Below are 15,435 nucleotides of genomic sequence, written 5' to 3'. Positions count from 1 at the left end.
TCCTCCATAGACCCAGTATCATGTAATGCCTAGAGAAATGCTTTAAAAATTGTTAAGGTCCTAACTGTTTGGCTCAATGGATAGAGCGTCGGCCTGCAGACTCAAGGGTCCCAGGTTTGATTCCGGTCAAGGGCATGTACCTTGGTTGCGGGCACATACCCAGTAGGGAATGTGCAGGAGGCAGCTGATCGATGTTTCTCTCTCATCGATGTTTCTAAATCTCTATCCCTCTCCCTTCCTCTCTGTAAAAGAATCAATAAAATATATTTAAAAAAAAAATAAAAATTGTTAAGGGGATGAATGAACAAATAAATTTGTGGATGTAAACTTAATGTTAAATAATAGAAGTTCCAAGCTGATGAACTGAGGGTTTTAGAGATATAATAAGAATCTACATGGCAACCAAGCATAGTCCTAGACATTGATGCTTTTACCCAAATCATATGTAGATTATGGTGTGATTATTTAAAGGTAAGTTTTTAACTGTTTTATGACCCAGCAATTCCACTTCTGGGAATATATCTGAAGTATTCTGAAACACTAATTTGAAAGAATATATACACCCCTATGTTCATTGCAGCATTATTTACAATAGCCAAGATTTGGAAGCACTCCAAGTGTCCATTAGTAGATGAGTGAATAAAAAAAGCTGTGGTACATTTATACAATGGAATTCTACTCGACTGTAAAAAAGAAAAAAATGTCATCCTTTGAGACAGCATGGAGGGACCTGGAGAGGATTACGCTAAGTGAAATAAGCTAGTCAGAGAAAAACATATGATTTCACTCATATGTAGAATCTAATGAACAAAATAAACTGAACAAAATAGATCCAGAGACATAGAAGCATGAAGCAGACTGTCAAATCTCAGAGGTAAGTTGAGGGTGGGTGGGAAGAGATCAACCAAAGAACTTGTATGCATATATGCATAACCCATGGACACAGACAATGGTATGGTGAAGGCCTAGGGCTGGGGGAGGATGTGGGCTAGAAGGGATTAATGGGAGGGAAAGGGGACATATGAAATACTTTCAACAATAAAAACTTAAAAATAAATAAAACTTGTGTTCCTTACAATTTTTCGTCACCAAATAAAAATGCAAGTTACAATTAACCCTTGAACAATGGGAGGTTAGAGGTGCCAATACCCTGCACTGTTAAAAATCTGCATATGACTTCTGACTCCCCCAAAAAACTTAACCACTAATACTCTACTATTGACTAGAAGCCTCACTGATAACATAAATAGTTGATTAACATATAATGTGTATGTTATATGTGGTATATACTGTATTCTTATAATAAAGTAAGCTATGGAGAAGAAAATACTATTAAGAAAATCATACAAAGAGAAAGTATATTTACATTATTCATTGAAAAAAATCCATATTTAAGTGGACTCACACAGTTCCAACCATGTTGTTCAAGGGTCAACTCTATTATCATATCTGTGTAATGTTTTATATTAAAAACAGGTTCAACTCAGAAAGGTTGAAAACGTTTTAACATAACAGGTTGTGATCATTATTACAGGTGAATTCTAGTAAGCCTACACATTTCTCTAAGAGACTTAAAACTACATCTCCTTTCTGGGAATCTACACTTATTATTAATCTAGAGGCCCGATGCAAAAAAATTTGTGCAAGAGTAGGCCTTCCTTACCCCAGCTGCCAGCACTGGCTTCCTTCTGGCACCCGGGACCCAGGCAGCTTCCCTCCGGCCACCCTCAGGCACCAGGGACTGGGAACCAGGGCTTCGCTTCAGCCCGGCTTCATCTGGAAGGACATCCAGTCTAATTAGCATATTACCCTTTTATTATTATAGATGAATGACTTGCCTGTACCTCTATAGGAAATGATCCATTTGAAAAGTGCAACACTGGCTGGGCAGTGTGTTCTTTGAAGCAGCTGTTACAACTCATGATAATTTCACAAAGCATAGATTCTTTCTCTCTCTTCCTCTCTCTCTCTTTCTCTCTCTGTCACAAAGATTAAGGCACCAAGGAAACCACCAAAGCATAATGCACCCAAAACTGTTTCCATCCATATGTAATTACTTGCTTATGTACTTTCACATATATTTTTATGAAAAAAGACATTTATTTAATTATTTTGAATGAATTATTAGTTGATAGAGTAAGGAAGTGTTTAACTTTCAGAACATTCATACAAACGACTCAAATGTGATAAAAGGTACTTAATCACTGTAAAAACAAAAAAGCATTAATTCCGTTATAAAGATACTAATATTGAAATTGATAACACTTTAAAAAATATATTTTTATTGATTTCAGATAGGAAAGGAAAAGGAGAAACATCAATGATGAAAGGCAATCATTGATCAGCTGCCTCCTGCATGCCCCACACTGGGGAATGAGCCTGCAACCCGGGCATGTGCCCTGACAACATGTCCTCTAACAGGGAATCAAACAGTGACCTCCTGATTCTTAGGTCGACACTCAACCACAGAGCCATGCCAGTTGGGCTGAAATTGATAACATTTAATAGCACTGAAAATACTTGGCATTTGCTTTTCTTCCATAGGCAATTATAAAGCTAAGGAAATAATATTGTGAAGATTTTGCTATAATCATTGCAGCATTTCTAATTAACACCCTTTCCTTTATATTTGGAAAACTAATAACACATAGTAGCATTCAGAGAAGTAAGACCTTTTGTTTTTAATCCTTAAGATAATAGCAGGTTCATGCACCATTGAAGAGGCAGGGTTGGAGCTACAGCATGTATTCACAACACAGAACTTGAGCTTTGAGGGTAAAAAAAAATGTTCCCTAAGCCAAAGAATTAAGAAATGACTCATACTTGAAAGCCACCTGCAGCTGCATGTTGGTGGGTAAGTTGCATTCGATATTCCTTAGATGCGACATGGGGGAAATCCCCATTGTCCACATTAACCTCGGCAGAAGTTTTGTTGAGAGCTCTCCCCAAGGAATACTTCTGCATCTTGTCTTCGGGTTCATGCTCAGCGGTAGTAAATGGATTAACACAGCAATGTCTGATAGAATGATGGATGGAGTCAGAGGAGCGATTTTCTAAACACCCTTTCCTTCCTTGATGGATGTTTCCATTGCTGTATCATCCCTCGGGGCTCTTTGTGTGCAAAATCTCTCTTCTGAAAGGAGTTTTCACTTGCTATTAGTACCAGTGAATTTATGATGTCCTCTAGTGCAGGCTTTCTGCCACTCTGTAGGGAGAGTCAGCTCTGGCGTTCTATGTAAAATGATGTCTTCAGACTACAATCAACAGTTCCCACCGTGCTAATATTTTTAAGCATGAGACACAATTTAAGTATGAGAATATAATTGCACTTGTTTTCCCTAATTAGTCTCAATTGCAGCTGAAACTTGTCATGCACTTAAAGAAACATTTACCTTCTTAGCCATATTGCTGAATCCTGTGGTACTTCTTTGTTATCACTGGCACCTCCACCAATAATCTTATTTGGCCCCTTCATAAACCTCAGCTGAAGCTGGAGTATACATTTGATTACACTAATCAGCATGAAGTATACATCTGATTACACTAATCAGCATGACCCCTCTCATTTGAACCATGAAGCATGTGTGTCTCTTTGATGGATTAATGGATGGAAGAGAAGATGCCAAGATTAATAAACAAAGACATCAAATTTGGGAGAGGAGGGGTTTGTTAAACAGTCAAGGATTTAGGTATGAGGTGGAGAATTTGAAAGTAAATACCATCCAGCTCAACTATTTCTTCTCTCACATTTCCTCATCTTCTTTAATATATAAATATATAAATATATAAATATATAAATATATAAATATATAAATATATAAATATATAAATATATAAATATATAAATATATAAATATATAAAATATATAAAATATATAATATATATATATTGAAGATTCCTGCAATAGGGCTTCCTGCAGCAGTCTCCGCCGCCCTGCCTGCTTCCCTCCCCTCTCCCCTGCCCCGTCTGCTTCCCTCCCTTCTCCACCTCCCCACTTGCTTGCTTCTCCACAGCTTTGCTCCCTTCTGCAGCGCTTGGCTTCCTTCTAGCTGTCTTCAGTCCTCGCTCTGAGCCTGGATATGCAAATTAACTGCCATCTTGGTTGGGTTAATTTGCATACTCGCTCCTGATTGGCTGGTGGGTGGGGCTGGTGGGCATAGCAGAGGTAAGGTCAATTTGCATGTTTCTCTTTTATTAGATAGGAGATATATATATATAAAATCAGGTATCAGAGAATTGAGAACTGGCTTTGGTGTTTAAATAATTGGGAACTTAAAAAAATGGGCAGGTGACACAGGGACAAGCTTTCTTTTGAAATTTGAGAAATCTCAGAACCAGGTTCCAGTTGAGGGTTTTTTAGAACAATTTCCCTTCTGGCAATCACCCTGCACTGCCTGCCCATGGAGAGAGTAGTTAGGTGACAGAATAATGAATACAGATAGGCGAGGTCTGAGGATAATCCCTTCCAAAGTTTTTCTGATAACTCACAAATAGTGAGAAAGAAGTCCAAAATCTCATGCCAGAAACAGAATATAGAAATTTGCTGAAGGTGAGAGCCATTACCTGTCAAAAAGTTCTTCAAAGGAGGTGAGAAAAGCTTATGCTGAAAAGAGTATGGTTTTCAGTCACCTCCTGGGAAACACAGAGATGAAATATTTTAAATATCACTCCTGGCACAGTGTCAAGGAGGGAGGCCACATTCTCTCCTTGCCAGAATGGTCCCCAGGCAGGACTCAGCAGGAGGGGAGAGACCATATGTTATGTTGGTAGCAGACCATGGAGATGCTGTCAGGGACCACAAGCTCACTTTCACTACTCCTGCCCACTCCTAAAATATAAATCTCCTCGAGTCCAAATTTCATGCCTGGAGAAGAAGGAAAGGAGAGTAGAGCCTCGAATTGACAATATTTTAACCTGTACTGACTTGAAAAATAGCTACAGTGGACTGGATAGTTTGCCTGCTTTTAGACAGGCTGTGCAGTGCAAAGCGAGATCAAATGAGTTGTAGGAGTGAAATGTACCATATAAATGTAAATTTATATACATTTTAAATTTTAAATTTATTTTTTAATTTTTAAATTTTTTTTCAATTGCAGTTTACATTCAGTATTATTTTGTATTGATTTCAGGAGTACAGTGTAGTGGCTAGACAATCATATAATTTACTAAGTGTTCTCCCTCATATTTCCAGTATCCAACTGGTATCATACATAGTTTTTACAATAGCACTGACTATATTTCCTACCCTGCACTTTACATGCCCATGACTATTTTGTAACTACCAATCTGTACTTCTCAATCCCTTCACCTTTTTCACCCAGTCCCCGACCCCCCTTCCCCCTGGCAACCATCAGTCTGTTCTCTGTATCTATGATCCTGTTTCTGTTTAGTTTGTTCATTTCTATTGTTCTTTAGATTCCACATATGAGTTAAATGGTACTTATCATTCTCTGACTGACTTATTTCACTTAGCATAATACCTTCTAAGTTCACCCATGTGGTTGAAAATGGTAAGGTTTTATTTTTTATGGCTGAGTAGTATTTCTTTGTATATATGCTCAACATCACTAATCATAAGAAAAATGCAAATTAAAACCACAATGGTATACTACCTCACAACTGTCAGAATGGCTATCATCATTAAATCAACAAACAGCAAGAGTGATCAAGGAGATGGAGGAAAGGGAACCCTTGTGTACTATTGGTAGAAATGCAGATTGGTGCAGCCACTGTGAAAAACAATATGGAGTTTCAACAAAAAATTAAAAATAGAATTTCTTTATAACCCAGTGATTCCACTTCTGGGTATATATCCTAAGAATCACAAAACACTAATTTGAAAGAATATATGAACTCCTATGTTCATTGCAGCATTATTTATAGTAGCCAAGCTCTGGAAGCAACCTAAGTGTCCATCAACAGATGAGTGAGTCCTAGCCGGTTTTGCTCAGTGGAGAGAGCATCAGCCTGTGGACTGAAGGGTCCCAGGTTTGATTCTGGTCAAAGGGCGTATGCCCAGGTTGTGGGCTCAATCCCCAGTAGGGGCGTGCAGGAGGCAGCCGATCAATGATTCTCTTTCATCATTGATGTTTCTATCTCTCTCCCTCTCCCTACCTCTCTGAAATCAATTAAAAGAACACACACACAAACAGATGAGTGAATTAAAAAGCTGTGGTAAATATATACCCAAGTATATATTTGTAGTAAGAGTAAAATTGAACATACTTAAAAATATGTTTCTTTAATTTGTGAAGAACATAATAGGTTACCAAGATGAAGTGAAATAGTTGATCCTTTTAGGGAAATGTGATATTCAATATGGGGTATTAGAAGAGTTGGCAAGGGAATTATAAGAAAGTTTATTAAAATTTTGCCATTTTTAAAAAAATTGATTGAGAAAAGGAAAAGCTTGGAGGAAAACCAAGGACATCAGGACCTGAAAAGGCTATATACTGGAAGATTTTTTAAGAGCTGATTCTAGAAAAGCAAATTTCCGTGAATTGTAGGGCAGTTTTAATCCACATTAAGCTTAGATTTCAGTGGAAGAAAAATACTGGCTTTAGAATGCAGAAGAAATAAAGATGAAATAGTAATAGACTGTGGAATCTTGAAATGCCCAGGAGTACCATTGGCCTAATGTATACATTATTTAAGTAACATGCTTCTGTTACAATATAGTTTGTGTGCTTCAATCTATTCACTAGCAACTCCTGAAACAGCAGAAGGATGTTCCATGAACCCAGGAAAGGATATTTGCTGGGGGAAATTATTGGTGCAACATAGGGAATCCTCAATGGCAACACAAATATCTTCTGTCTAGATGCTTCTCAGGCTCATGTTTTATTAAATATTATCATTGCACTTTCTGCTCTGAGGAACATATTAGGCTTTAAACATATTGTTAGTGGGCTGTAAACAGTGAAACGATAATTATTTGAAAATAATTTTAGCTCTGGATTTAATAAGCAGAGACTCTATTTCTCAACAGTGTACAGGAAGAGCAACTAGAAGTTAACAGCTTGTCTTTTTAAAAAATTGTCAAAAGAACTCGAAAAGAATCTGGAGGCTTTGACTAGAAATAAATGGCGAAGATTTATTCAAGGGTCTTAGACTTTTCAAACATGGAACACAGTGAAGCATAAGCCCAGAAGTGTTCCAAACAAAGAAAAGCGAAGAGTTCTTATAGTAAAAAGTGCATTCTTGAGAATAAGCAGTCCTGCATTCTTAGCCAGAGGGTTGGTCCAGGATGATTATCCATCAGATGTCAGGCAGTCTGGATGATGGATGCCCAGGTGGTCTACAGATGGGAGCCACGAGGTCTGGTCACATCAGGTAGCCTGGATAATGGATGTCCAGTAGCCTGGATGTGTAAGTCCTTCAGGGAGTAAGTAGAGGTTTGTTGTATTGAGGTCTAATGAATGTCTACATATATATCCAGATATTTACCCATGACTGGAAAGTTCAAACACTTTAAGTTCACAGGGTCGTTAGAATAAGAATAGAGCCTGTCCTCGTGCCCCAGCCTTCACCATGTTAATGATTGTAGCAGCTTGGTTCAAGTGACTCCATTTCATGTATTTCCTATCTTCATTCTTTCCTCAAAATCCTATTCCACAATTGAATGCAGCTGGTTGTTTTTTATTGTCTTCTTGAATATTATTTTATTCCCTGTGTTTCAATATCTTTTGTTTTCTGAAAACTGAGGAATGGATTAAAATGAAACCCAAAAATGTTACCTCAAATGAACTTTAGTTCAGGCATTTCTGGCAAGTTAATGCCATCAGGTACTAAAAGTGAAATTTATAAAATACTATAAAAAATGTTTAGTCCTTATTGCCTTTCTTTCATTAGAAGGTAAAAAGCCAGTTCCTCAGGTACTATTTTACATCTCAAATTTGCTTTTCTGGGCAAAAGATTAAAAGCCTTTGTCTTGGGCACATGTGACTATGTTTTCCAGCCATTGTATGGAAATCATTTAAAAGTACTGAATCTTGCATACCTATTCCTCTAAATAGCACCCTCTATGTCAAAGTATGCTCAGAATTCCAGGGAGCATTGTGAAAAACAATAATACTAAATTATCGTAATCACCAACCCTTTCAGATACATTTCATGAGTGTTTGAAAATTAAAACCCCAAAGAATTTTTCAAAGAAGAAACATCTTTGTCATTTACGTTTGTTTTCAAAGCCTCAACATATGGTGAGGGTGCTAAATTAGTGCTTTATTATTATAATCAGTAATAACAAATGGAAAATGAAATCCAAAGAAAAAGCAAGGAAGAATGAATCACTGGAAAATGAAAAGACTTTCAGAGGTAAACCGACATCTGGGCAAATGTTGCAGCTTCATTGGCTGTGATTCTCACTTCCTGTTCCTCCGCCTTCCATTCTAACCTTTGTTTTCACCTCTTACAGGACAAATATAGTGGATCCTGGAGGCTGGACTTCTGTCTCAAAATCTCTTCCTTCTAATCCTTTTTAGAACTTATTAAGTTTTCCCAAAACATACTTTATTTTATTTAACATTATTATTTAGACTGAAAAAAAAACAACACACCCCTTTTAGGATTCTTTATGGAAATGTCTCAAACTAAATGAACCTCACTTTAGATTAAGGACCAGAGAGGTGAGATTAAAGGCTGTAATCACAGTCAGCTAGTATTTTCAGTGAGAAGTTGCAATGGCCCCTGTTAAATGTCATATCTAGTACTAAGTTTCTCCTCTCCTTCAAATCTCTCTGCAAACTCTTGTCCACCTCCATATCTTGAATTTTATTTCCCATGATCTCTAGCATTCTTGCTTTCCTATATTAACCCCCATCTAAACTTCTTCAAATGCAATCAATAATAAATAATTGAAAGAATATATTCTGTTTATTAACATTATGGAATAACTTGAACTCAATTTCTATGAAATGCAGAATAATCCATTTTCTTTCTAAATTTCAAGTGACAACAAATAATGTCTAAAAATCTTTATATTTCCTTTATTTCTAATAGAAACAACACACACTTAGTGTATGACATTACAATTACAACCTTATAAACTCTTTTCCTAGAGTTCAGGCAAATAATTTCTTACCAAAATTAAGATTAGTAACTAAAGAACATTATTCTTTATGTTCCACAACATAGGAATTATATATGTATTTGGAAACATCATGAGAACTAATTTGAGTAATGTAGTAAACTTTATTTTAATTCAACAAACATTCAGTGTTTGCTACATGAAAAAGACTACTGATCAAACTGGAGAATACAAAGACAGCTAAGATACAGCCTCTGTCCTTCAAGAATATAAATTCAAATGGAGGAAAGAGATGCAAACATAAATATTAGTTAATACATAAACAAGAGAAAACAGTGGAAAAAGAGTTATTTTGGCTGAACAGAGCACTAGAAATTCTTAGAGGAAACAGAATTTGAATTGGCTTTAAAGGATTTGCAGGATTTTATAAAGCAAGGCAATCCTGGCAGAGACAAATTTGAGAGACTTCCTCATATCACATCATATTGTAACTATTTATTTAAGTGTCTTTCTCCTTCACCTGAATATTAACTCCTCTAGGATTGAGATCATGGCTTACCATTTGCAACATCACAGCAGCATTTTATATCTTATTAAGTTTTCAGCAAAGACCTGGTACTTTGTAAGTTTTCAGTAAATATTTGTTGAATTAATCAATTGATGGCTTCTAAAAAATTTAATGCCACTTGAATCTGTACTCAACAGTTGTTCAATGAAGTTTCACTAAGGCATACCAAAAAATACATTCAAAATATTAAAAATTATTTAAAAATCATGTCTGTGATGCCTAAGTGATCCCCTCATTGTTCTCTGTGTTTTCATGGGAGTAGAGTCATGGTTCTTAAGGAAAGCAATGAACTGGGCATCAGGAGTATGAAACCGAGACCAACCAGTACATTGGAAGAACTGGACTATCTCTTTCTCAGGTCTCATCCTTCTCATTTAGAGTTTTTGCTCAATGTCATTGAGGGGCTGTGTGAGGAAATGGAAAATGCTGTGTGAGCTGGTACCTCTTAGGAATCAGTGTAAGGTTATGGCGATGTTCCCCATAGCCTAAAATGAAGAAAAAGTCAGATCCTACTCCATCATGACCACTGCCACCTATAGGGTTTCCCAGGAGGAAACTAGTTACAAAGAACATTATTAGTAGTCTAGAGGCCCAATGGATGAATTGGTGCATGGGCGGGGTCCCTCTGGGTGGCCTGCAGGGATCAGGCTGAAACCCGAAGTCCAACACTGCCTGCAACTCCTACCTGCTGCTCCCGCTCATCCGGGCCCCACTGTGCCTGCCATGGGCTCACGCCCAATCAGTCCTGATCAGGAGAGGCTTGTGCTGTCACAGCAGCACTTGCCAGCCATGAGCCCTGCATCTGGCATCCTTCCAAGGGGAGTAGCCTGTGAGATCAGGCTGCAGCTGACTCTCTGACATCCCCAGGAGGGTCCTGAATTGAGAGATGGCAAAGGCCAGCCTGAGGGACCCCACCAGTGCACAACTGAGCTGGGAAGGGACTGCGTGAGGGCTCTAGGGCGTGTCTGGCCATCTCGCTCAGACCCAATCAGCCAGACCCCAGCAGCAAGCTAACCTACCGGTCAGAGCATCTGCCCCCTGGTGGTCAGTGCATGTCATAGAGACTGGTCAACCAGTGGACTGTCTGCCCCTGATGGCCAGTGCATGTCATAGCAAGTGGTTGAGCAGCCTTAGCATATCATTAGCATATTATGCTTTGATTGGTTGTTCTATTTGCATATTACCCTTTTATTATATAGGAAGGGAAACAAAATATTGCTTTCCTCTTAGGTATGTAAGAACTCAGTTCCCCCCAATTCAGGATCTTCTCCTTAGCTGTGCTTGACTTGAGATAAGAATGGGGTTTCTACCCCAGCTGGGGTGGCTCAGTAGTTGAGTGTCAATCCATGAACCAAGAGGTCACCTTTAGATTCCCAGTCAGGGCACATGCACAGGTTGCTGTCTCAATCCCCAGTAGGGGGCCTAAAGGAGGCAGCTGATTGATGTTTTTCTCTCACTTATGGATATTTCTCTCTATACCTCTCCCTTCTCCATATGTCTAATTCTCCACCTTCACTCTAAATCTGGAGAGCACTATGAACTTTCAGGAGGAGATATCTGCAAGGCAAGCCCTGATATAACTTACCATTCAGTTGCAGATTTCAAGGGGATCCATTCTCTCTACAGTAACCATCATTTTCATGGGCTCGAAAGCATTTTCAATTATATTTGTTTTCCATGGTGTGCATTTTCTCTATTCATTTATTTATTCACTCATTCAGCAAATATTTGTCAAGTGTTTTTATGTGCTAGGCACTCTTGTAGACATTGCAGACACAATGTGAATAAGATAATCAAGATCACTGCCCTATTGGCACTTGTAGTCTAATGAGGAATAAAAAGAAGCAAATAGGCAATTATAATACAATGTAAAAGTGCTGTGATAGCCAAAGTACAGAATTATATGGAAAAAAAGAATAGAGGTGACCAGTGTAGAATTGATGACAGTGGGGGTGGCCAGGAAAACTTATAGTGGAAGTAATAGCCATGCTAACACTTGAAGGACAAGTAGAAGTTAGTCAAGTGTAGGAGACATTAGTTGTTTCGTCTGATCAGCATCCACTCCTCAGTACCCTAATTTTCCTTTGAGCAACTACCCTCCCACACTTTCAATCCATGTGGTTTGAATAAGGCTGATATAAACACCACACTCTAGGGTGCATTGCATAGGTGCAGAGCACAATTCTGATCTGGTCCATCAGAGTACTTCATCCCTCTGGTCCTCATTTGGTTCAGTAACTTGCATGTTACGTAAGTGAGGACAGTGAGACTGATTTCAATAGCACATGTTGGAACCATTGGATGAAAGGACCTCTGATGTACTGGAATTACTTAGCTAGTAGAATGTAAAGCTTGAGATTTGTAAAGAGAGGTACCACATCCCATCTGTGACTGAGATAGAAAGCAGGAGGACGGGTGCGGGGACTCATATATAACCTCCATCTGTCTTATTATTATTATTTTTTAATCAGGAAAGCAAAAGCTTTCTCAGAAGCCCACTATGACTTTCTTTTGGTCTTACTGACCAGAACCTGGTCACATGGTCAACTCTACTTGCAAAGGATGTTGGGGAAACAAGGAACAGGATTTTCAGAATTGGCTTAAACCAACCATAGACCATAGCCTAGTGCTGGGCAGATGCTGTGCTCTCCAAACAACAAACAAACAAAAAAGCCTGAGTTCTATTACTAAGGAAGGAGGGTGAAATGAATATTGAAAGGAACTAACTATAGTGACGACAGTGTTTGAAGGTATTTAATATTCATGGTCTATGTAGTTTTCTAGTGCTGCCATAAGAAAATACCACAGAATGGGTGGCTTAAACAACAGAAATTTATTTTCACGGTTCTTGAGGCTGGAAGCCTGAGATCAAAGTATCAGTAGGTTTTGTTTCTTCTAAGGTCTCCTCCTTGATTTGCAGATGGCCACCTTTTTTGCTGTGTCCTCACATGATCTTCCTTCTGTGTGCACAATCCCTGTTGTCTCTTTTGTTTGTTTGTTTTGTTAATCCTCACCCAAGAGTATCTTTTTCCCATTGATTTTTAGAGAAAGTGGAAGGGATGGGGAGAGACAGAGAGATAGAAACATCAATTTGAGAGAAACACCTCAATTGGTTGCCTCCCACACACACTCTGACTGGGCCCGGGGATCAAGCCTGCACCCGAGGTACGTGCCCTTGACCGGAATGGAACCCACAATCCTTCAGTCCATTAGCCAATTCTCTAACCACTGAGGCAAACTGAATAGGGCCGTGTTGTCTCTTTGTGTGTCCAAATTCCCTCTTTTTATAAGAATACCAGTCAGATTGAATGATAGCCCACCATAATGGCCTCATTTTAACTTAATCACCTTTTTAGGGGCCTGTCTCCAAATACAGTAACATTCTGGGGTACTGGGGATTAGGGCTTCAATATATGAATTTGCGGGAGATGCAATTCAGCCCATAACAATCTGTATCATTAATTTAATTCTAGAAAGTTTATAAAATGTATTTCTATTAGCAGTGGGGGGCAAATCTTCCTCTCTTACTACATCTTTAAAATCACTCTAAGTGTATCAGAGGAAAAGACAATGTTTTTTCCATTCCTTTGATTAGCAGTGAAGGTGAATTTTTTTCAGGTGTATTTTTCTCATGTAGTTTCATTTTTTATTACCAGATGTCTCTCAGCCTCATGCTGATTCCAGACACAGTGGTTCCAGGCAGATGGCTCTCAATGCCTACTGTGCTCCTGGCTTCTCTGAATCTGGAGAATAGAGTGGGCAGGACTCCGCCATGCAAACAGGCCTGCTAAACTCCGAAGTGCTGGGAAGTTAGCAGCCCTGGGACAACTTTTAAACAGTGGGATATGAAAGACAATGAGTAGATGCTTCTTCCCAACCATCCTTGATGGGATGATTCTGAGCCCTATCTGCACTCTTGAGCACATCCCAGTGGGGTGGAGCTTCAGTTGCTGTAGTAGCAGCCAACTCGAACACACACCATTGCACTAGCTTTCCCTTCTCCCCTATTTCAATCTGCTCAGTTTCTCACTTCTGCCCCCAGCATCCACCAAATAAATCACTTGCACAAAAGTCTTATTTTAGCCTCTGCTTTCAGAGACCAAGGCATCTATAAACTATTCTTTGGTTGTTCTTTTGGTTTTGTTAATTTTCACTGTATTCCATGAATGTTTCATATATTAAGGATATTAATCTTGATGTCGGTGTCAACAGAGCTGTGAAGAAAAAATATTATACATCCCTTAAACTCTATGTCACACCAGACTATGTTTAAGGCCAAGGGGATATATTGTTGTACTTGCCTTAATACAGTAATTCAGAAATGCAGAGTTCAGCAGTATTCATTTCATATTACTGCTTCCATCAGTTTCTAACTTGGAAATGATATTTATGCCTCCAAAAAAATTCTACTAGAATATCAGGTGGTTCCCCCTTTAGGGGGCTGTTTGCTTTAATTTTAGAGATAGAGAACGCTTTTGAATTGTATTGAGAACATAAATAAATAAGTTCCTAAATATGCCTGTTTCTTTCAGCCCATCTGTTTCAGGTGGAGAGAAACTCTCATTCCTCTGTGTGATCCATTTCTTTTGAATGGCAGCTTTAATTTTTCCCAGGTTCTGTGCTTTTACTGAGTTTTCCCTCCATAAGGAAGAAGGTTTATGCTTTTCCAGAATTAGCTTATATCCCAGGAGGAACAGAGGGTGCATCTATAAAAATTTGCTGGGCTCTTGCCCAAACCTTTAGGAACCTAGAGGTTCAAATACATTCAGAGATTCCTGAAGGCATCATTTGATATGATAGTCAGTCTTGAAGTGGGAAGTCCTAAGCTATTTACACCGAATTCAAGCAGAGCAGATCAAGATGAGGGAGCTAAACCTGGCCAGCCAGTCCCATGCATCAAGATGTCACTGGTTTGATTCCTGGTCAGGGCACATGCCTGGGTTGCAGGCTGGATCCCCAGTGGGGGTGGAGGAGCATATAGGAGGCAGCTGATCAATGTTTCTCTCTCATCTATGTTTTTCTTTCTCCCTCTCTCTTCCTCTCTCTCTCTAAAAAAAAAAATCAATAAAAATTTTTTACGAAAAAGATGAGGGAGCTGAGATGAGGAACAGCTTATATACAAGGAGGAGAGCAAAGGGGAGATAGGAAAGTGAGGCCTGCAGAATTACTGAGTACCTAGCTACAGACACACTGAATGTGATTCTTGTGACAAAAGAAGAGGCTTAATACCTGGAGGTAGGACTGGATGTAGAGGCCATGATGAGTATTTTTGATGGATTTATTACCCCTGCTTATAAAAGTCAGGGGAAGAATCAACATTATTTTACCCTCCCAGATTATCTTTGTTTAAAACTTAGCCTCGTCAATTGCATTAGCAAACATCTGGTGTTCTATAGCTATTTTCCTTCCCATGATATAGATTCTTCTCACTTGGGTGAGCAGTAATGGCGTTTCCCTGTAGAGACGATTCCTTTTCTGAGGAGGATTTCTGTCAGCGGAAACCACAGTTGGACTGGGTGCTGTTTTTTATACAGGGGGTGATCTATCTTGTTCATTTATAGCTCCAGTAATAAAGCCGTAAATTCATTATGCCATTTTAACTGCCACTGATCATGATAATTACAAGTGTGACTCTGCAAATGTATCAAATCCTTTTAAGGGTGCAACAAGGAGGCAATCAATCTTCTATTCATATTGTTACTTCTTTTTCATAATTTTAACTCTTCTCCTTGATAAACACGTAGAAGTTAATGTTTTAAGCTGAGGCAGGAGGGACTGAATCATAAATCTCAGCATTATTTGGAAAGAGCATGTTTACAATATAAAAAAGGCTTACAG

This window comes from Eptesicus fuscus, chromosome 3 (assembly GCF_027574615.1).
Source record: "Eptesicus fuscus isolate TK198812 chromosome 3, DD_ASM_mEF_20220401, whole genome shotgun sequence".
Taxonomy (NCBI): domain Eukaryota; kingdom Metazoa; phylum Chordata; class Mammalia; order Chiroptera; family Vespertilionidae; genus Eptesicus; species Eptesicus fuscus.
Note: the sequence above shows the minus strand (reverse complement) of the source record.